A 24,144-nucleotide genomic window follows, 5' to 3' on the forward strand; every position below is an offset into this window, starting at 1 on the left:
TAAAGGACAAACTACAAATTTGATATTTTAGATGCTTTTTTGTGCTCTTATAGCCCTGAAGTAATTTTGATTTTTAAACAAAGTCTAAGGAGGAACTTGTACTAATACTTAACATAAAAAGATTATGCACACAAACTGAATAGCCATCATTCTTATCTAAGGCAAAACTGTAAAGTTAACTATATAATGTTACTTTGGTATTGGCTGTATTCCTTATGCTTATTATAGAAACTGAGTAATGCTGCAGCGGCTCAGATGATGCTCTGTAATTTGCAAAGGCAATTGACAAAGGCTAGGAATTTTAATAGTCTAAAGGAGTTAGGTTCTTTACTGCCATTGAAAGTCAAGGCGGTTAGGCAGGCAGCTCCCATTAGGAAGCATTAAAACTTCACCCAAGATTATAAGTGCAGGCACTTCGTGTGTGTGTGTGTGTGTATACATACTCACCTAAAGGACCTGATAGCACAGCTCTGATTCCTGTAGGTTGTCCTAATGAAATCTGATTTTTTCTGAGATTGGGTCTAGCTGCAGTGTTTCACTGTGATGTAATGAAAGGTTCTGGATGCCAAATTGGACCCTTAATAACAAGTGCACAGAGTAGGCCTCCCATGACACCCAGGTCACTCTGTTGCTTTCAGGGAGATTGCACAGGGGTAACTTTTTGGTAATTAGTTAACAATGCTGCTGGTGAGTCATAAGAAGACATAGGGTGCATCTTGTTCCCTTTTAGCTATGTTGGTTCTGCAATACATGAGACAGAACTTGCTTTTGTAACTCTGCATATACAATTAGGAGCAGATCTGCTGACCGAGGTGTTCAAGGTCATATGGAAGATCAGTGGTAGAACCTGTAATAGAACTCAAATCTTCTGACTCACTGTTCTGTTCATCAGACTTGTTAAGGTAAAATCATACATAATGTGTTCTTGGTTGTCTATCATTGGTGGAGGATGGTGAAGCGGCCCCCTTATTTTGCTAGTCTTTCCCAGTTATCAGACCTCTCAGCCTTCATGATTTGGGGCTATCTTATGACCTAGAGGAATGTCTGCCTTCATTTTTGTGCATTGGAGTGCCAATGTTTAGGTGTTTAATACTCTCTGGCTCTGGAAAAGATAACTTCCACTGTGCCCTCTTTCCCCTCTCCCCACCTCCTCCCTGAAATTAAACAAGCTAATTTCAGAGCACCAGCAATTTTCTAGCCTCTTTGAGAAATATTTTCTAAGGTAGAGGAAAAGAGTGAAGAGGGGACTGGACAAATAGTAGGGCAAAATTAAATGTGTGATGGGAACCTTTGAAGGGAGTGGAGGTGAGTGGGGGAAGGAAAGCAGAGTTCCTCCAGGCAGGAGGAGAGTTTGGGATTGAGAAGAGAGGTTTGGTGGAAGGTGAGAGTGGCAGGCAAAGTGGGGGAGAATTGTTTCCTTGGGGATTTGAGGGAGAAGAGCGAGAATGACAAAGGAACAGAGAGTGAAGAGAAGGTAAGTAGGTGGGGAAGGAAATGCAAAGTAACATCTTATACTGTAAATAGTTTCAATTACCTTTAACAGAAACACAGAAATCAATTTAAAATTTTGTTAATAAAAGAAGCTGCCAGGGGGAGGAAAAGGAAAAATAAAATAAGCAACTAAACAGAAAATGTAGAAAACCTCATGAGAGAAAGTAACAGAAAAGAGATGAAAGGCTGGAGTCAGGTAACATTAAACAACATGCTGAAGCAAGGCTTTGAGAGAGATATATTAAGAAAAATACAGACACACAGAGGGACATGTAGGGAAAAAGGAGACATGGTAACATTGTTTCAATTATTGATCATAATTGCCATTGATCTACCTCGTAAAACAAGGTGTCCATTTTACACGGAAAAAAGAATTGTCTTGTATTCTGGGGGTTTGTGGGTATTCTGCACCACTTGTGACCAGGCTCTTTCTCCATGTTTCATCATGCACTGCCTGGCTATGACACTGTGGGGTTACACCAGTTGTGTCTCTGCTGATAAGGACACAGCTAAAACAATTACATTCCTCACAGCACAGCAGTTTGATGATTCTGCCTGCATTTCTGGACCAGCTTTTTCATTCTCAAGATATTACACCTGTTACAGTGATTGCCAGAGAATTTTTTGTACTTCAGAAAGTACAGTAATAGTCTGTGAAAATTGAATATATTGTACCCTATAGTAAAAATAAATATACAAAACAGATGTCAGTTCTTGTTCATTTTGATCACAGAAGCCTCATGATTATTATTCCAATGTATGCTTTATCAGAGCTGATTTTAGACCTGCCTAAATTCCATTATATAGATAACATTATCTGACCATATTCTGATATTTATATACATTAACAATTGTTTTTTTCCCTCTTTCCTAGCAATAAAGATCAAGTTTACATAAGTAGTTTGGCAAAAGCAAGATGGACCAGAGCTATTCAGAAGGTAGGCACTTATAATTACTAGCTATATAATGTGCTGCTGTAACTTAGTTTTCTTATGTAGGAAAATATGAGCTTCAGATCCACAGCTGTTGTAAATGAGTGCAGCTCCATTACACTACTGAAGATCTGGCTCTGGAGAAGTTTTGTTCAGATGTCTTTGATTCACAGGAACACCTCTCACTATCTCTTGAAAAGCTATTTTCTTCAAGATAATCTAATGACTTAATTTTGTTGGATAATTTTTTTAGGATTCTGAAGGTTATCTTTTACCATAATGTCAATTGTAGCTAGGGCATTTTAGCTGCAATTCTCTTGAGTCAGAAACATAAACTCTCCAGAAAGTGGTAGCAGAACAAATAAAGAGACTGCAAACAGTATGATGTATTTCATTTTAATGTTTAAAATAAATTGTTGCAAGAGATGTTCTATCCAGCAAATATTTAATAAAGCTGTATTGAAAATGTCATCAATTGAAAATGCATTTTGCTGCTGGTTATGGCAATTAGAATTTGCACAAACAAAATAATTTATTAACAGAGTTCAATTGCTTTAAATGCTTTCTCATTGCCCATTTCTAAGTTGTGTTCTGAGTAATGTAACTTGGTTGCTTCAGATGATTGGGCCCCAGGACACAAAGCTTGTCATTTCTGGGTCAGCAGTTCATATCTTCCACAAGTTGCTCAGTAGTACTCTCTGTTGTTGTTATCTAATGGTTGAAAAGGGTGGTCCAGCTGGAGAAAGGGGATGGTATTAATTCAGTTCCTAGAGCGTGGTGGTCCACATCAGGTTCTTCACCTATCACCATTAGCACCTCTTGGTACACTCAGCAGTGCTGCTGAATGTGGTATGCACAGAACTGAAAGTTAACTACCTGCTCATCTGTAGAGATGGTTCCTTCAGGAAAGCACTGAGTTACAGTTTTGCTAAAAAATCCTGAGTCAGGCCTCAAATTATGAGACTGATCTAAAATCATAAGACTCTTTAAAAAAGAATAATAGTGTGGGGTGGGGTGTTGGCTGTTGAGTCTTTACAGTAGACTCAGGTCGTGATGTAGTGTGGAGAAATGCTCAGTCATGAGGGCTAGAAACACTCCTTTTTTCCCTTTCCTGAAAGCTGAGATTCTCATGTAATCACTTGACTCCAGGAGTCAGCAGCCCTTTTTGTATCCTAGGTGGCCATAGCTGATTGAAACTTTGAGGTTCTCATGCCTAAATAAGAGATTATGTTTAGCATATGATGTTTTTTCACTGCTTTCATTGGCAACACAACCACCATTGAGCTCTGTTCTCCAAGAATGTATTTGAGTTGTGTTGTGTTGCTCCAAACAACCATTTACCAACTAAAACTGGCTAATCTGCTGAGTTCATGATTGAGGGTCAGAATGTGTGTCTGCCGCTCCCTTACTCCACAAGCAGCCTTGCTGATGTCAGTGGGACTGCCAAAGCGAGTAAGGTAATCACACTCTGGCCCTCACTACATATTTTACCTTGTTTGGAGAGTTTTCTTAAAGGGTAAATTCAATTGCCAGGGCCTAGCTCAATTATCTTGTCTCAGGGTGAGAGACTGCCTGACAGGAATCTGCCCTTGAGGCCAAGGAAGTGTAGTGGAGCTGTGGGAGTAGCATCTGTATGCCTACCATCTTTGGGATGATATGGATAGCCCCTGTGGAACTGGGTTTTATAGCATGCAAGGTTTTTGTCTACTTTCCTTTATCTTGTCTTCCATTTCGCCACCAAACTTTATGCAATGGGAGCACACCAATGCCAGTTGCACAACCACAAAGATAGGGGCAGGATCTGCTGCTATGTGCCTTCCACTGTCTGATCACTTTTATACAATGTTCAGCAACCAAGAAATAGCCTCTGCCTGCATATAAAGCCAGGCACCTGTTGGATTCATTGCTTACTGTGAAAGAAGAGGCATCAGACAATCAGCATCTATTGATTATCTAGTGATGATCCCAGGTCCTGTTGCTACTCTGAAAAAGAAAGTCTCTGCTGTTGGTGCTACCTCACAAGCAGTAAGTAACAGCAGACTTTGTCCCACAGTACTGTAGGAAGCAATGAGCTATATTTATAAGAGGAGGAAGAAACTTTGTAATTTTTAACTGCTGTTTTGCCTTCTTGTGAAATGCTCTTCTAAACTAAAAAGCTTTATGGATAATCCCAACTGTACATACTAAAATGTTGGGGTCTAAATTAGCTGTTACCACTCAAAAAAGAGATGTTGGAGTCCCTGTGGGTAAATCTCCGAAAACATGTACTCAATATGCAGCAGCAGTCAAAAAAATGAACTGAATGTTAGGAACCATTAGGAAAGGGATAGAGAATAAGATAGAAAATATCATATTACCTCTATATAAATGGATGGTACACCCCCATCTTGAATATTGCATGCGGTTCTAGTTGCCCCATCTCAAAAAAGATATATTTGAATTGGAAAAAATACATACAAGGGCAGAAAAATGATTAGGGGTATGGAACAGCCTCCATAGGAAGAGAGATTTTAAAAGGCTGGAACTGTTCAGTTTGGAAAAGAGACAACTTCACATGACACAAGAAATGGGTTACCCAATGGAATTAATAGGCAGCAGGTTAAAAACAAGCATAAGGTGGTGCTTCTTCACACAAGACGCAGTAAACCAGGAGAACTTGATGCCAGGGGGTGTTGAGAAGGCCAAAAGTATAACTGGGTTCAAACAAGAATTAATTTCATAGAGGATAGATCCATCAATAGCTATTAGCCAAGATGGTCAAAGACACAGCTGCATGCTCTGGGTGCTCCTAAACTTCTGATTGCCAGTGCCTGGGGCTGGATGACAGGATGGATGCCCTGTTCTGTTCACTCACTTTTAAGCATCTGGCACCAGTCACTGTCAGAAGACCAGATACTGGGCTGGATGGACCATTGGTCTGACCCAGTATGGCTGTTTTTATTTTCTTATAAGCCAATTGGGCTCTAAAAAAACGAGCTCATTACAGTGTTGGCTGCCAGATATACGATCAGCATCCTTCTCCGGAGAGGTAGGGAAGATGCTTGGCAGGGTGATGAAGCCAGGTCCTCAGCTTTCTGCCATGTTGAAGACTGTTTAATTTCTGCCATTAAAGATCACTGATTCATGATACTTGACAGTTAATCTATGGGTGTAAATCACTTTTGGGGCCTATTACTGCTTAATTGTGTGTAGAGATTTGAGAGCAAGCTCTGGTAAAATCTCATCCAGAATCCTTATTTATGTTATTGATTTTTTGTTTTCTGAGTGCTCTTATCCCAGAAGAAGAGAACAAAATGTCACTTGTATCATGGTGTTGCTTCAGAATAGAGAAACAAGTGAGTGAATAGCAGATACTTGTGCCTTTTTCATGTCTGTTTTATACAACAGTGTGTGTATTTTTTTGTAAGATTATATTTGCTTGAAAAGATATTTCTAAGCCATTGCAGAATCCAGAGCCGTGTTTTGACAAAGTGTTCAAATCAGCTTTATAATTAAGACTGTTGTTAGAATCCTAATACATTCTGCTTTGGATTCTTATGGGTCACATTCATGTGACACAATTTGTGTAGTTAACTTCAGAATTCATTTCTTTGTGACTTGCAAAGAGGATTTTCTGCATTTCTCAACATTTTTTTTAGGAAGTTTAACATGATTAACACACAATGGGGGAAAAATGCAGACACATTAAAAAGTTTGTTGGGCTAGACATTGATTTTTAAACTGTTTTGTGTCATCTTTTAATATTCTGTTTTTTCCCTGTTAGGAACTTTCTTCCTTTCACATTCAGGAGAGCTTTTAATTATCTCAGGAATGTTTTTAAGGAAAGAGAGAAAATATAAAACATAGAGATGCATTAGATATTTAGGAGAGAGAATCTCTTGTAGAATTTACTATAAAACAAAACCGAAAACCTTTTCTCTTTTTGTAATGTTCAACTGTGAAACCTTAGTCCATTGCAAACTATGGCTGGGGAGTGTGTCCATTTATATCTTCTTCTGATCATTTTTTTGGCAGGCAGTCTTAAAAGTGCCATTATGAAATCTTCACAGTATAACTTAGTTTATATTTACAGTAAGAAAGTTACTAATCCTTCAACATGCAGCAAAAATGCGGTTTCAGACAACCATTAGTCATACTGTAGTCTACCAGCTGGTTTCTCCTCCAAGTAATGAGTGACTGCTTCATGCAATTCTGAGTGGTTGTGTAAACCTGTGATTAGGAAGTTTTCTGTTGCAGAAAAGTGGACTCCGTTAAATACTATGTGATAAACTCACTTATAATATTTAGCAAGTGTGAATGCAAAGCACAAAACTAATGTATTGAAGTGGTAAAGTATGTTCTCTGAGTGGAAAGTTTTTGACTGTTTGGAGCTAGGGAAGAATAACTAAATGGCTGCTGCATCCATCAAGCAATTCAAAGGCCAGTCCAGGAACTTCTTCCACTGACTTCAGTGTAGGTATCCTGGATTTACTCTAGTGCCCATGACACCAGAATCTGGTCCCAGATTTACATGGTCCTGTACTGAAGTAAATTTCAAACTCCATAAACTATCCGTAGAGAATTCAAGTGTAATTCTTATGCCATCTTTACCAGCTTTATGTTATCTTTTGTGGCTCCCCAATTCTGAGTTAGCCAAAGGCTGTTCTATCAAACATCCATAGCCGGAGCTCAGAAGTATCTGTACTGTGCCTTTTCCCCCAGACACACCACACCATCAGGGATTGTAAAGTGTAGAGGGGGCAAAGCTGCTACATCAGCTCTGTGCCATCAAGGGAATTTCTGAGTAGCTGGTGATTCTGATAGGGTGCAAAAAGGCCATATCATAACAAGATATCGGTCTCAGAGCTTTCTGCTCTTTAGCTCACTGGGGCTAATGTATTTCCCCCACACTTATACTTTTCAGCTGTGCTTTCAGCTGCAAGAAACAGACAAACCATTTTCAATCTGATCATGTATTTATGAAGAAATAGTCTGTAAAGTACATCTTTAGTTTGGCTACTACATGGCAGTGTGTGTGTGTATCTTCTAAGCATTAATATCACACTCATTGCTGGGACAGCTGAACATCTTACACAAATCATGATGTCCCCATGTCTGCAAAGCACTTAGGTACATGCTCAACTTTAAATATGTTAGTCTTATTGATTTTAATGGGACAGATCATGTGCTTAAGGTTAATCACGTGCATAAGGTTTTAGCTAACTCAAGGTCATAAATGAGTAGTCTATGTAGAGTTTCTAAAACTGTCCTCTTGGCTATTTTCTCTTTTTCTAGGCACATGTAGACAGGGTTTATTATTATTTATTGGAATTCTAATGCAAAGAAGTGATTCTTGTTGTTTGTTCTGAAGATAGGTTTCATGGTTATTCTGGCTTTTGGCATGGAGTTACCTCAGCAGAGAGTGAGCTGCTGAGAAAATGGTCCTTTTTCTCTGGCTAGTCTTAACCTGACTTGAGCCCAGACTAGAACCTACCCAGAATACCATTGGTACTAACGTGTAGCTGGTGCTAAAAAATCTTACTTTCTTTAAAAATGGAAGGAAAGAAATGAGTGGGTGACTGGAAAGCACAAGAGCCTCAGGAAATGTTTTGAGGGGGAGAGGCAGAGGTCCACCTCCCTCCTCAATCCAAGAACTTGGAAATGCATATTGATAACAGTGCCACAGGTTATGTCTACACTGCAATTAAAAACCTGTGACTGACCCAGGCTCACAGGGCTCAAGCTAACGGACGGTTTAATTGTGGTGTAGATATTTGGGCACAAGCCAAAGTTTGGGCTCAGGGACTCTCCTCCTTCATGGTGTTCTAAAGCCCAGGCTCCAGCCCGAGCCCAAATATCTACACTGTAATTAAATCGCCAGGGCCATGTTAACCCCACACTGATAGAGAAGTGGCTTGGGAGAGTTTGTGTGCACTGAAGTAGTGCTGGAGGGATAGGGCTATCAATCATGCATGGTAGGGAGCTGGGTTTTAAAAGGAGGACACTGCATTACATAAAGGGGAAGCCCTGAGAAGGGAGCAAGTAGCATAGCCCCTGGAATGGCAGGAGGGCCCCTTATTCCGGAAACCTCCCAGCTCTGGGAGGAGTCCAGCAAACCCCAGGGGTAAGCCTGATAGAGAGGGGCTAATGTGGTTACCCAGCCGTAGGGACTCCAATAAAGCTGCTATCCAGGCACCCCTGAAGTAAGGTGGTGCCTCGTATTTTTTTTTCCTTGTTATTGACCTCAGGAGGGACTTGTTTTCTGTTGGCCTGAACTTTTGCTTTCCCCCCACCCAGAAGTAACGTTAGGCAGGCCCACAAGAGTGAAGTTGCTACCAGGACTAAGATGCTGTGGCCTGTACTAGGCCAACCCCATGGTGGAAACTGGGCATGGTGAGGGGGTCCCAGCCCAGTTAGGGAGACTCTTTTTATACTTCCCTTGGCACAAGGGACCCTGGTTCTTTGCAAGCCCTTGAGCAGAGAGTACAGTGTAGGCAGGAGCGCATACCAGGGCTGGGGCCTCTAAGACACATCAGAGAATCTTCCTCTTTTAATTTTTCTAAATTTGCTGCATTTGAGACATTACAGTTTGCATCCCAGTCATACGTCCCTGCTGCACAATTGAACCCCAGCAGCTAGAACTTCAAACTGATGTCAAATGATCTAAAACTATGTCATGCTCAGATGCGCGCACACACAAGCAATGCTTAATTTCTTCACTTAATGCACAGTTGCTGATGTAATTTCTCAGACGCAAGTCAAAATTGTGAAGTGAAAGTGAAATACTGGCAAACGATAAATGTATTAGGCTTCACACACAACTTATCTAATTCTTGTATTTGATAAGTCACTCACAATGCATTTTTCTTGTGAGAAAGTACGGTTTTATTTTTTATCTCCTTAATTGAAATCTGTCAAACTTCCTTTAGTATCTGCAGAAAATTGTGGCTGCTTTTTCCATTTATTGCATTAGGCAAATTTACACACAACATTGTAGTCATTTTTCTGTAATATTCCTATTATTACACATCCTACTTTGAGACAGAATCTATGTTGTGCAGTTAATCCCCTGTCACTTTTAATTTAATTGTACAGCAAAATGGCTGCTGAAATTGCCTATGATTCATTTCTTTATAATGAAATGTTTAACAGACTGCAGGTCTTGTAAAGGATTTCTGTATAAAAATTACCTAAGTAATGGATATATTCCATCTTTGTTTTGTGGCTCTTCCATTATCATTCATTTAAAGATTACACAAATGATTCCTTGATTCACATTACTGCATTTATTTTACAGTTTGTGTGTGTGTGTGTATATGTATATGTATGTATGTGTGTATATATACATGCATAGAGATGTATAAATCATCTTGTTACAAATTCCACAGGAAATACAGTTGTTGGAGCCTGAACTTAACTTCTCCCAACTTCTGGAATTAGTATTTCATAGGTAGGCCATGTGCACTTGGAGCTGTGTTTGGCTATCCCAGCTCTGGATCTGGAAATGCATGACCAGCCTTATATCTGCAATGTTGTTGCAGACCTGAAGTAGAGCTTTGTGTAAGCTTGAAAGCTTGTCTTTCTCACCAACAGAAGTTAGGTAAGATAGTATCTTTTATTGGACTATCTTGTCAGTCTTTTATATGGTATGCCCACTCCTGATCATTCTTGCCTAAAATCATTACTGACTAGGGAAGGTAAGCTTCTGTCTTTGCAATCCAAATAAATGGAGTAAACTACCTGTTTTTGTGTTTTTTGTTTTTTTAAACAGGAACCAACATTTCATAAACTTTTGTTGTCTTAAGTCTTGACATTGTAAGTTGAACTGCAATTGAAAGTTCTCAGTGTTGCTTACAATTTTAGAGTGAAGGTCTGACCATAAGTCTTACTTCTGCATTGGGACTGCACTAGAAGATCCTGGTGCAGAACTGGAGCATCATATTGTTTGCATCATACTGAAGTCTGCTGTTGTTAGATTGTACAACAGCTGGTCCTACAGGAGAATACACCTGTGAAGAAACATTTTTTTTTTTTATAAAATCATGAGTGGGAGAGCAGTGAGAGATAGTATTGAGACTGGGCAAAAGAAAAGCTTTAGAAAAGGCTATAAAACAGCAAATATCACTGTCGCTTTAGGAGTGAACTTCACCTGTGATCGCTTCCCCCCCGTCCCCATCTCTCTACCATGGACCCTCTTTCAAGTGACAGGCCACAACCTGCACTCTGCAGTTCACCCCACTTTAGAGTGGATCCCCTATTCCCACCATCCAACCATGGTTACAAGGTGAATGGTGCCTTATATGCCCTGACAGCCCCTCAGAAGTGTACCCACCCTTAGGGTGGATCCCCAGGTGGCCACCTGTTTCCAGCAGCATTAACACGACAGGCCCAACTGTATTTGGCACCTGCAAGACACTCCTCTCTAGATGCTTGTGACCAGCAGCTGACTAAAGAGGCTCACAACAGCTCCTTCCAAACGGACAGGGCCGCCCAGAGGGGGGGGCAAAGGGGGCAATTTGCCCCGGGCTCCGCAGGGGCCCCCAAGAGAACAGCGGGGGCTCCCGCCTCTGCCGCTCTCCTGGAGCCTTAGCACATCAAGTGCTGTCCTCAGTCAGCGCCGCAGCGTGTCTCCGCCGGGGCCCCTGAGCCCCGCACCGCTCAGAGCCGCGTCGTCAGGGGGCGGGGCTGGGAGCTCTGGGCTGAGCTCGGCTCCCTCCACTCGGCGTGGAGCTCCCAGCCCCGCCCCCTCCCCACGCGGCTCTGAGCTGGACTGAGCTCAGGCCCCGCCGGCCACACGCTGCGGCTGTTCCGGCGAGGTGCTGAGACTCCGGGTGAGGAGGGAGCTGGGGGTAAGAGGTTGGGGGCGGGGCGGAAGCGGGAGCCGCCGCCGAAGCGCAGCCCGGTCTTCGGCGGCAATTTGGCGGCGGGGGGCCCCTTCCGTTCCGGGACCCGTCGCCGAAGTGCCCCGAAGACCCGCGGTGGAGGCCCTCTGCCGCCGAAGACCCGGGGCCCCCGGAATCCTCTGGGCGGCCCTGCAAACGGATGCATTGTCCGTTCACTCAATGGTACATAGCAAGCAGAGGAAAGGGTTAAGACCACCTAAGGGTCTTGCCTACAGCTCTTCATCTCCCTCAAAGCTTAAGTGAGAGCAGCTGCCTCAGACACATCCTGCAGGTCTCCTGCCTTAATTTTACAGCCCTGCTGCATGTTTTGCTTATATCTGGGCAGGGAGATATTCAGCCCTCCTGTAGTTTTTCTCTCTGTTCCCACAGCAGGTCTCCCTGAGCAGCTGCTGCCCACTCACCTTTTCTTTGTAAATAAAAAGTGGAAAGGAAAAAAGGGAGGAGTAGGGGGAGGGAGAGTCAGAAAATTTACAATACAATAAACTACTGCCTTGAATAATACTACATGAGTGAAAATGATATTCACAGAATTTCAATTTTTTCTTCTTCCTTTAATCTTCATCACACAACTTCTGTATCAAAAGACTGATGCCTAGAATTTTGTTCCTCTTTAGCATCTTGTTTTTAAAAAAAAGTTCTTTTATCCATTGGCACTGGCTGAATGAGTCCCCATTAAGCTGGATTTATGTTCATACTGTCCTGATTAAGTTACGGTCATCACCTTTCACTGCTTCACCATCTACAGTTTAATCAGTTCCCTGGGATATGTCCCAGTAAAGCATCTGACCTGACTATGTAACATTTAAGTGGAGCATATTTTCTAGAAATTCCTTTAGGCTGGCATTTTCAAAGATGCCCAAGGCAATTAGGTGCCCAAATCACACTGACATTCAATGGGAGCTGTGAACATAACCCCCTTAGATTTCTTTATAAATCTTCCCCTGAGTGTTTCTTAAACTGCTACTGTACACTATCCACATACTGTGAATAACACACTAGAGAAAACTAGATGAGGGAATGGAATTGTGCCTGGCGTTAGAACACAGATTGTATACGTACACTGAAGAATGGCATATGCAGCCTTCCTACCCTTGGCTGGCTTGTACAAGGGCTTCATAAATTTGCACCCTCTGCATTCTGGAGAGTGCAGGGTCTGCTCCCTTTAGGGTGCACATTGACCCAGAGAGGAAAAGGAATGGTAGGCAAAGCCATGGAGCCAACCTCTGACTCCACCTGTAGGCATGTATGAGTAAGCTGCACCTCACAAAGGTCTTCTCAGTGACTGCGCATGTGGAATCTCCCTCCGTGGGTATTGCGTAGCTGCCTACTATCCCCACTGTGGGGCTTTGCCCAAATGGCACAATATAGAACATACTACCCTGGGAGTATATTGCACTGAATTACACTGAAATTTGTGTCATGTTAGATGAGCAATTCTTCTGCAGAAGCCATACAACGTCTAAATAAACAAGGTTGAATGGCAACATATCACCTTTATAGATGCTTCCATTTCATGGTTCATGTAAGAGAATGAGTCACTTCACGTGGGCTCTGTGGTGGAGAATTTGACTCCTGGCATCAATAACTTAATATGTATCTGCAGAAATATTAGATGTAAGTAGATGTTCACCTCAGCTCCTTACCACAGTAACCACTGTGTAATGCACTATGTGTAGGGATGGTTAAAGGCTGATAAAGGGACTGTGGGGCAATCTCATAAAATATTTTAAAACTATAATACAATGAAGTGCAATCTGTTGTAAACATTGTGTTCTTCAAACCCCCTTACACTAGGGCACCACACTGACAAGGGAGATAAGTATCTTTATTCTTGGAATATCAAGGGAATAGTACACAGAAGGAAAATGCAGCCAGTAGCTCCATGCAAAAATGTAATTATTTGACTGGCATGATTTCAAAAATCCCAAGGTCTCACTTGGAAAGTAAAATTAAAAAGTAAAAATAATGCTAGTAGAAACATGCCATTCGATTCCATTTAATAAATTCACCTTTGATTAATGACAGGGTAAATGTTAAGGTGCTCCCTTTTAGAAAAGTAAACATAAAAATGAACTTTTGTCCATCATAATCATTGCTCCCACCAGAGTTCCATAGTTCTTTAGCACAGAAGTCAAAACAAGATTTGTCTAGCTGCTCAGTCTGATATCTGAAAATCAAGCTGTGTTATTTCTACTGTGAATGTTATAACCCCACTTACACCAATGATAGAGATTCTGGAATCAGAATTTAGCTGGCAATTAATCTGATCCATAAATCAAATGTATAACATATGTATTTATATAATCTCAGCATTTATAACAAATGCAGAGATTCATCAGAATGTTTAAGAACCCTATCTCCAAAATTCCCCAGTAAAGAAGATGGAAACCTTTGGGATGAGTTAAGAATGAAGCCAGAACATCTGCCATGAAGGCATGGCAATGGGCAGCTGGAGGTATGCTTGCATGGAGCCAGCTGAAAGAATTTCTCCATCAAACTGTACTTAGAGAGGGATAATCTGTTAGAGTTAACGTAGCAGACGTACAAAAAGCTGCCCAGGATAGGCAGAGCCTTGTTTGTGCCCTAAGCAATGTTTGACAGCACAGGAATGACTGATAAATCAGAATATAATATAGTTTACTCTTCCACAGCTATACTAGACCGTTGTGAAATACATAAACTCCCATTGGGCCCTGTCCCCTCCTATGAACAGGTTTCACCATGTCTCTCGTGCTAAGACCCCACCTTGTCTCCTTCCTTCCTTTGACCTGATCAGACTTGGAGTGAAATCCTCGTACCAGTTTTCAGGTCTTGGTGCCCTTGATGACGCCTCTCCCTAGTCTGGGGATACAGGAGATGGAGTTGCAAGCAGGAAATGAAGGAGCACAGCGAGGGAGTTCAATATGGACTGGGGCTAGAGTCAAACAGAACTGGGGAGGGTGCTCTGACTGGCAGGGGGCAGAGTGAGGCCTTCTCCATGTCTACACCTAAATCCACCACCAACTGTGGTAACTTGGTAATAGGCAGGTCTGACTGAGAAGATGCATCTGGCCAAAACTTCATCCCATTGACATCAAAGGAAAAATTTCCATAGACATAAATGGGACTAGCTTTGGCCAATAAGTAGAAAATACGGCAATAACTGCAAGGTGCCATTTTACAATCATTATAACAACACTTCAGTTCTTATCTCAAGCAAAATGTTTATCCCTTTTCACTAGTCTTCACTGGATAACTGAAGTGAGCATCACTGACTCATGTGCATCATTAAACAGTTTTCTTTTCACTTATATGAGATACTACATAAAAACGGCTATCCACTGCTTCAAAGTCAGTTTGAGGTCTAAATTATATTATGGTAATATGAAGCACATCAGTATGAATGGGAACATGATACTGAGTTGTCATTGTGTCACTGAATTGTTTTCTGTAGCAGTGTAGTCAAGATCTCTCATGATTTTTATACACGGTGAGAGGATGCTCAGTGGTTAATCCTGGATCTGCTGGAGACTGTGATGTTGGTGACTGACAATCTTTGAGGAATTGAAGGGTAAGGTGGATAAACAAAGAGATTTAGCCAAAGGTCTTGTCTGCAGCATGTGTTGTAAAGAGGTGGAAAACTTGTAATCATTAAAAGTTAAGGGAATATCATAAGCTTAAATTTTGTTATTCCATTAAAAAATCTTTGTGAAGCTATAGCATCAGGTGATTCCAGACATCTCAGTTACACCCACTGTTTAAGATAAGTTTGGGCCAGTTGTCAGTGGGGACCCCATGGAAATGTGGCTTTTAAGGGTGCCAGATTGCCTTGGAGAAAGGGGGAGGGGCATACTAAAATGATAGTTCTGACACATTTATGACCCGATGTTCAGGTGTGATCTTTGATACTGTGCATGCCATACTTTGCCCTCTACACAACTCAAAATGGACATTTTGTTGGACAAATGGTGTAGTTTGTGCCTCGAAAGGTACAAAATGTGTGCATGGTTTTCTGAGTGCAATGTTGGAGGTTAGTTTGAACTCAATTGAAAACTTGGCCATTGGAGTGTAGTAAACCACCCCCCTCCAATATACAACAGCTGTAAACGGCAAAGTTCATTACATTTCAGCACTTTTTAAACTTTGTTTCTGTATTCCCCTGGGCATATATACACACTCCAAGTAATTTCTTACAAAGAAAAATGAAATGTACAATTTTACCTCCTATTAAATATTTACTTGCAAATGGATCTTTACTGCAGAAATTAAAGATTCGGTATTTAAATTTTTCCTTTTTCCATTTTTCCTATTAGTTAATTTTGAATGTGGTTTTCACATAGTGAAATAATTTTACACACAATATTTTTACATAATTTGAGATCTTTAAATTCAGTTCTCTAGTTATAAAAAGAGGCCAATTTTGCATGTTTTCTCACTGTTTTTTTAATTAATCCTTTGAGGATCTCTGTCCTTAACAGCTCTGCAATGTTGGTCTAATAACTAACTTATTTAATTGAAATCAGTGAAATTTCTCACCTGCTCAAATTTAAGCAAGTGCCTAAGTGCTTTAATGGGCTAGGGCCAAACCAACTTGTTAGACTGAGTGCATCTTACATAAATCTAGTACTTCTAAGGAACTTTTTATATTTGAAATCAACGCAGTGGCAGAAGGCCCGGTGACAAAAGTCCAAATGCTAAAATATCTACGCTTTATCTATAGTAATTGCTCTCCTCTTTTTAAAACTTCACTGCTCCTCCGCCCCTCTCTTTTTTTTTTTTTATCGTAAATCGCACCACTCGTGGGGCTCTGCATCAGCTAAGTGGGACTGGACTGGACTCCTGCTGAGCTCATCAGTGCTTTTCTATGATTGACTGGGGGTACCTCTGTTGACTGATGTGAAGGCAGTCTCTTTCCTCCAAGGAGTGAACACACTGAGCCAGCTTCTGATCTCAATGACACTTGTGTAAATCCTGAGTAGTTTTATTGAAGTCAGTGTAGTTACTCCATATTTAAACTGGTGAAACTGAGACCAGGATCTGGCCCACTGTTGCTGCACTGCTCAGAGCCCCAGCTGCTTTCAGAATCTAGAAGTGAAGGCCAGGCAAATATAGCAGCTTCATACTCTGCTTAGAAAAGGCCATCTCAGATTCTGTGTTTTTCAAAAATGTGTGTATGTGTGCGATCACATGTTTCTTAGAAAGACTGATTGATTGCTTTACTAGACTTCCTTCCGTTCCAAGGTGACATTTCATCTGCAGTACACAATACAAATAGAGTAGACTGCAATAACCAATGAAATAGGATGCTAAATTTCCTGTGATAGATTGCTATTGATTACCACACAAAATCTAAGAAGATTATCAATTTTATCTAAATGATTCATAAGATTTTTATATTTTTCCATACAAATTCCCATTAATGAAACAACGTGGCCATTGACGTTTGTCTATTGAGCTAGATTGCAGTTGTCTAGCACACTTAGACTTTTAATTTAAAGTGTTTTTTTCCCCTATATTATGTAAAAAGTGAAACATTAAAACTTCCAGGCTTACAATGTTTCTTATTGAATCTTATCAGTATGCCATTCAGTGCATTGTTAATATACTGTTTGGGGGGGGGACTCATTTGTGACCCACAATATTTTGGTCATACTTTTAATTAATGTGATACCAAAGCCAGAGACATTTCTGTTAACTTATTTACTAAATGATTATCCTGCAGCTGAGATCATGTAAGTCCTGATCCAAAGCTTGATTCAATGGGCTGTGGACCAGGGCCATGCAAAGTTTATGCATTCCAGGGGAGGAATGGCTCAGTGGTTTAAGCATTGGCCTGCTAAACCCAGGGTTGTGAGTTCAATCCCCAAGGGGGCCATTTAGGGATCTTGGGTAAAAATCTGTTTGGGGATTGGTCCTGCTTTGAGTAGGGGGATGGACTAGATGCCCTCCTGAGGTCCCTTCCAACCCTGGTGTTCCATGGTTTACTTAGGCTTCAAGGAAGACAGGATGTGCTGCTCCACAGCACTTGGGTCATTTACTCATCAAGGTCCTTCCCTATTTGTCCTCTGTTGCCATTTAGCCTCTCTGCTCTGCTAATAAAGCCAACATTTGCCTGTTTGTCAGCTTCCTCCACAACTGTCCGTGTTGTCTTCTGCAATCCTCTTTATGCATGGAACATGCTCCCTGAAGTAATCCATAAGGCCCTGTCCTCCTTCCAACCCCACCTTTAATATAATATAATAATTAGAGATATACCTATCTCTTAGAACTGGAAAGGACCCTGAAAGGTCATTGAGTCCAGCCCCCTGCCTTCACTAGGCAGGACCAGGTACTGATTTTTGCTCTAGATCCCTAAGTGGTCACCTCACAGATTGAGCTCACAACCCTGGGTTTAGCAGGCCAATGCACAAACCATTGAGCTATCCCTTTGCTGCAATGCCCACAGGAAATCAGCCAATCAAGGATGGTTTTGCTGTGCATCAGTTGATGACAGCTGACTTATGAAACATATAACATATGAAAACATATTCCCTTTAGAAATCATCCAGTTGTGCAAGTCATCTCTAACATCATGTGACCGTATTTCCATTACAGTCATTTTCCCCATCTCACTTGTGTCCTGTCTCCAATTAGATTGCTAGCTCAGCAATTCTGTGTGTTGGTGCAGTACCTGGGTCTCTAAACACTACTGCAGTACAAATAATAATACTAACAAGGTGTTCTATACCTGTAGTGAAGAGACTATGGTAATACTGTAAGCGCCTTTAGAACTGAGCCCTACCAATGTTTGGTTTCCTGTAATATATTTAGAACCAATTCCATGTTGTCACTTTGTCTGCCTGGTGAAGAGAAATGAAGAATGCTATTGCTGCTTTGATTTCCACACTTGCGTTGTAGTCTCTTGAGAGTAGCAGGCTCCACACATGAGCCATGACTTGGTATTATTGTTGATTATAAACCAGTTTATTTTAATAATTCATCCTTTTGATATTTTTCATGAAGTTCAGATAGCCAATAAAGTTCAGTTATAGAGTATGTGTGCATCTGCAGCAGATTGGGAGGAATACTTTAGTGTGTGTTGGGATTCCCTCTGAGACCTTTTCCACTCTGCTTGTCCAGAACACCTTGTCCAGTTCTGGGAGAACACTTAAATCTCTGGAATCCAAAAAATGCAGTTTGACTCCAGATTTTGTCACTCGGGTTCCTTTATCTGGTATATAGCAAAGCTATGCTGATTTGATAAGACTCAAGCATAGGGAGTGGATATAGGTTGTACCACACATCCAAAGTTACACAGAAATCCCCTTCCTTTATATATATATTACATTGCATCATATTCTTCATGACTGGCTTGGTTACTTTTCAGGAACCAATTCCTATACAGCATGCTCCGTCCATGTGCTATTCATGTAAAACCTGATCTTTACGTCATCTCTGCTTTCCTAATTTACCTTGTCCACTGTTAGTAAGTGGTCCCCTGGGTGTTCTCCCTCTTATCTTAGCTGGCTCAGACAATCTGTCTTTTTTAACCTGCTGACCTATTTACTTATCTGACTTAGGCTGAAAACAAAACATTTGTGCTAATGATCTGTTTACCTCCCCAATTCTATCCTGCAGGTGTTAACTTCTCCTGTCAGGCAAGGTCTCAGCTAGTGTGCAGTATGAAAGCAACAAAACATAATCGCTTATTTTTCACGCTCTGATCTAATACTGTAGTTTAAGACCAGAGGGTCCATTGGATCATCTAGTCTGATCTTCTGTACATCACAGGCCTTCAAATTACATCCTGTTACCTCTGAATTGAGCCCAATATCGTGTGTGTGTGTGTGTGTGTGTCATAACTTTTATTTGGCTAAAGCATGTCTTTCTGACAGCAACTTTTCAGCAAATTAAGGTAAATTCTTCTTTGTTACACTTATACAACACCATGGGTCAGTGGGTTCACCTTAGCTTCAGTTACAGTGAATTAAAAAGATCTTCTATTGCTAGTGGCTCCATTAATGAATGGAGAAAGAGGGAGCCACTAGCAATATGTCTTTTTAATTCATTGTAACTGAAGCTAAGGTAAACCCATCTAGATGAGCTCTAATAAAGTTTTTGACCAGCTGTGTTTGTGTCTCACACTAGACGTGTCCTGTAAGTCATTTATTTGGCATTAATTTGATCATCTCTCTGTGTTCTTATTTGTAACTACACTACTTGAGTTTTAGGCTGCTGTTTGAGAATTTCATGCAGGCCATTCCAGAAAGAGGAAACAACCTTCAGCCTCTAAAGAGGAGGTGGTGAAGGAAAGGTGTTGGATTCTTGGTTCCAAGGGAACACAGACTTAGGGGTAGGGGCGGCTCTAGGGATTTTGCCACCCCAAGCACGGCAGGCAGGCTGCCTCCGGCGGTTTGCCTGCAGGAGGTCCACGGAAGCCGCAGGACCAGCGGACCCTCCGCAGGCAAGCCACCGAGGGCAGCCTGCCTGCTGCCCTCATGGCACCAGGAGAGTGCCCCCCGCGGCTTGCCGCCCCAAGCACGCGCTTGGCGTGCTGGGGCCTGGAGTCGCCCCTACTTAGGGATCCTTTTGAATATGGTGTGTTGCTTGCAGGGCTGTGCTCCGATGAACTCCAAAGAAATGCCCAGTGATTACAGAATCCAAGGGTTTTACAATGACCATATAATATAGCCCTAAATTAACCTGGCAAACAATCTGACATAGAAGATAGATCTTAAGTCAAAGCATGTTTTTAAAGTGTCTTGAAATAAGTGTAAGTCCCCTTTGGGTTAGAAACAAAGTTAAGCGAAATGGTCTAGAAAGCAATGGCTTTCTTTTAAAGTAAATTTCTGGAACTGTCACCTTTAGGAACTTCCTTTTAAATTGGCTTTCAGTCTGGTTGTGATCTCTGTTTAAATCCCAATCATCATTTAGTCCACATCACAGAATCAGTACAATCGATATGACACAAGTGCCAGTCTTTGCCCAGGAAACCCTAAGGGATAAACTGGCACAAAGAATAAATCTCTGCTAAATCTTGCGAGAGCTTGAATTGTACCTGACTATGCTGAAAATGGTGTTCAGCTAAAAGCAGGAGCATCTGTGCAGAACGGCACAAAGCTCTTCACTGGAGATTCCAATCAACTAGTCAAGAAGCTCACACTCAAAAAGCTCAAATACTGGAATCCACATTTAAAGAACAGGACACAATGGATATTTGAAGGGTTCCTACATCCTCATGGGGGGAGGCATCACTTTTTTTTCCTCTGAAACTGCCAAAACACATAGCAAAATAGATTTAATTCTGATATCAAAAGGTCTCTGAGCTGAAATCCTTAATGTTCAAATTGGAATGATACAGATCTCTGATCGTGCACCTGTTTTCTTAAAAACAAAATCCAATTCAGGACTGAGAGAGAAGCTGGAGAATTAGTGATATGCTACTAAAAGAAAAAGACTTTGTGAATAAAATGGAAAACCATATTGATAATTATATAAAGGAGAATCCCATTCAGATTAAGAATGTGAAAATAGCATTAGAAGTATTTCTGGTCATTTAAAAAACGAGACAGCTCTCCTGTTTGCCTATTAAGGTTCTACAAATGGGGGAACAAGTCGGGCAGAGTACTAACCAGATTGATTTCTAATAGAAGGATCAGAACATGGATACCATACCTTATGGACAAAAATGGAGCACTCCAAATAAAACAAAAGGGTTAACAAAATACCAGTGAAATATTTCTCCAGGAGATAGACACAAGCAGATACGTATACATGGAAAATATTGGGAGTATACCACAGGATCTTAAACTACCCAGACTAACACACAATGAAAGAAAGGTGCTAGATCAGGGGTCCCCAACGTGGTGCCCGCGGGTGCCATGGCGCCCGCAGGGGCATCTAAATGCGCCCGCGTCCTGGCCGGCGGTGGAGCAGAAATTCGGTGGCGATGCCTCTCGATGTCGCCACTTGCCGCCAACAAGCGACATCATCAAGAGGCGTCACTGCCGAAATGCCGCCGAAATTCGGTGGCATTTCAGCGGGTGCTCCACCACCACCACGGTCCTTCGTCTGGCACCCGCCAGACGAAAAGGTTGGAGACCACTGTGCTAGATGGTCCAATAATACAGGAACAAATAGGTAGCAATTTCACCTTTTAGAATCAGGAAAGGGTCCTGGACCAGATGGATTCACCTCTGAATCCTATAAAATGTTTTAAACGCAGGTAATTCCCTCATTATAGTGCATTTCAATCTTCTGGATACCTTCTATCAGGCAAATATAGTTTTGATACCTTAATCAAATAAGGACTTACTGGATCCAGCATCTTACAAACATATCTTATTAATAAATATAAACAGTAAGATTCTGAGTCTGATACTGGCATCCAGATTAGTGACAATAATGCCTAAACTGGTGCATCAAAAATAAAGCAAAAAACGGTTTCTGTGATACAGCGCTAGTAAAGAGCTTGCATTCTAACTATAGATGAAGATAAGGCATTTGACTTGGAGAATATCCATTTACATTCAGAATACTGGAGAAACATGGTTCAGAGAGAAATATTTCAGAGAGAGAGAAGAAAAGATTTCAAATTCAGAAGCAGAAAAAAAAATCAAGTATCAAAAAAAAATAAATGAAATAATGGAAAAGAAAAAAAAAAAAAAAGAGTTACTTAGATTAACTATTAAATATATTTATAAATATTATTTTGCGGATTCAAAGATGAAACCATTGTAGATTTAAAAAGAAAAGTTAAAAATAGAATGTTATAAAAAAATGTGTTCAAGTTAAATGTAATTAAAAGTTTGAAAAAAAAAAAGAAGAAATACTGAAATGAAATTAAAAGAAGCTTTCATCAAGAAGTGGGTACAGAGTTACTCTAAATCAGAGATAGTAAGGTATATTTAAAAGATATAAAGTCAAAAAAAAATTAAAAAAAAAATAAAAAAAAAAAAAAAAAAAAAAATAAAAAAAAAAAAATGTAAACAAACAAAAAAAAATGGGCTGTGCATGCATGGGTGGTTGGGCACTGGGAATTGTGGTGGCTACTTTTTGGTGGGCACAAATGTCAATGCAGTGAAAGAGAGATCATTAATGAGAAGAGAAGAAACAGAAAGAGATAATCATATATAATATTTATAATTATATATTATTCCAAAATTTTCCAAAATTTATAGACATCAACAATTACTTAAAAGAACAGTTACTAATTTAAACTTTAAAGACATTGGAAATAACAAAAAGAGGAGATATAAAGAAAAGTAAAGATAAAAGTGCTAATACACCAACGTATTTAGATGATATGTTAAAGATCATTCACTATTATAAGCTATTATAATATCAGGGAGGGATTCAGGGGAAAACATGACAATAAGACAAACAAAAGAAAAAAAAAAAAAAAAAAAAAAAAAGACTAAAAAAAAAAAAAATGAGCTTATACCCAGTTGTTTGTTTTATTAAAAAATGAAAAGAAAAAGAAAAAAAAAAAGATGAAAATTTACCAAGGAAGATGATTTTTTCAAATTTATTTAGTTTCAACAATTTTTCAATTTAATTTTTTTTAACTTCATGGCTGTTTTTAAAAGACACACTGAATAATGCTTGAATAATTATAATATATATGAAATAAATACAAATAATGAAAGAAATGGAGATCATACAGACTATAAATATTAGCTCCAGTACTGACCAAGCAGTAATGAAATTGCACACTCTAGTTCAGAAATATTCTCCTTCTCTAATAGAGAAGAAAATAGACCTAGGACAATAAAACAGTCAGGCCCTCACAACACACAACACACAAATGTTGTATGTTAAAAATAAAAATATTTTGGAATGAATGAGAAAAAAAATAATAAAAAAAAATTTGAACCAAAAAAATGCATATATTTATTTATGGGAGTGGTCTGTTAAAAAGATTTAAGATGGGAATAAGGAAGCTTCTCTTATTTTAGCTCCTTGTAGTTGTTTTTTGTTTGTTTAAGAAAAAACAGGCAATCCTAAATCTGTGGGCAGAGACAACTTCTTCTAGTAGTGGATCACTGGAACAAACTGTTAGTGCAATAATAATGGATGACTTAATATATTGTGAGAACAGTGCCAGACAAACTTACAAAAAAACCCAACAACAGATAAAAGTCAAGTACACCTTGCACAGGAAAACAGGAATACTAAAATAATTGAAGTGATTTGAGATGGACATAATCTTGTTTTTATAGGAACAAAAACAGTAAAAAAGGGCATACACAGAAGGCAACAATTGAATTACATGCCCTCCTCTGTTTTTCCATATTTCCTGTCCTCTGAGATTTTCCCTCCTCCCTCAGGAAAACAGTCAGATTCCCAACAAAGGTTTTAAAATGTTAATATAAATGGTTAAATATACATGTATCAAGTTTGAATTGGGTAGAATTAATGTGAGAATAGGTGAAAGGATAATGACATAATGCACACTTACTCTACAGTCTGTTCTTAAATATTAATAACGTAACAAGGTATGTATTTGTGCCATCTCACAGTAAATGTTATGTTTTATTGTAAATGACCAGAAATATTAATAAATAAAATCCCCCCTCTATCATGTCCCATCCCCCAAAATATCCTCCTTTGAAGACTGCAGAAGGAATGGACCAGCTGGCCAATATAAACTTCTGGAGCTGAGTAGGAGAGTTAAAGGTCCTTAGCCCCATGGAAATGCCATAAAGTGTTGGGGTTGTTTTGGGGTTGTTTTGGTTTTTGTTGGCAGGTTGGGTTTTTTTTTCTTTTTCTTTTCTTTTTAAATGCAAAGGGCCTGCTGGAGGATGGAAACTATGATGGAAACAGTGTCCTCAGGTTAGCCTGACTCAGGTATAGAACTCTTTATGTTCTTCAAAACCACA

General features: G+C 40.1%; 1 long non-coding RNA gene across 1 annotated transcript in view; it reads left to right on the forward strand.

Annotated features, from left to right (window-relative positions):
* Window positions 1-825: 825 nt before the first annotated feature.
* Window positions 826-24,144, forward strand: part of LOC120373660 — a 41,911-nt gene continuing 18,592 nt past the window's right edge. The window contains exons 1-2 of the long non-coding RNA XR_005585632.1: window positions 826-902; window positions 2,366-2,429. This is a non-coding gene — a long non-coding RNA (uncharacterized LOC120373660). The remainder of the gene's footprint in view (window positions 903-2,365; window positions 2,430-24,144) is intronic.

Source organism: Mauremys reevesii, linkage group 10 (assembly GCF_016161935.1).
Source record: "Mauremys reevesii isolate NIE-2019 linkage group 10, ASM1616193v1, whole genome shotgun sequence".
In the NCBI taxonomy this organism is placed as follows: domain Eukaryota; kingdom Metazoa; phylum Chordata; order Testudines; family Geoemydidae; genus Mauremys; species Mauremys reevesii.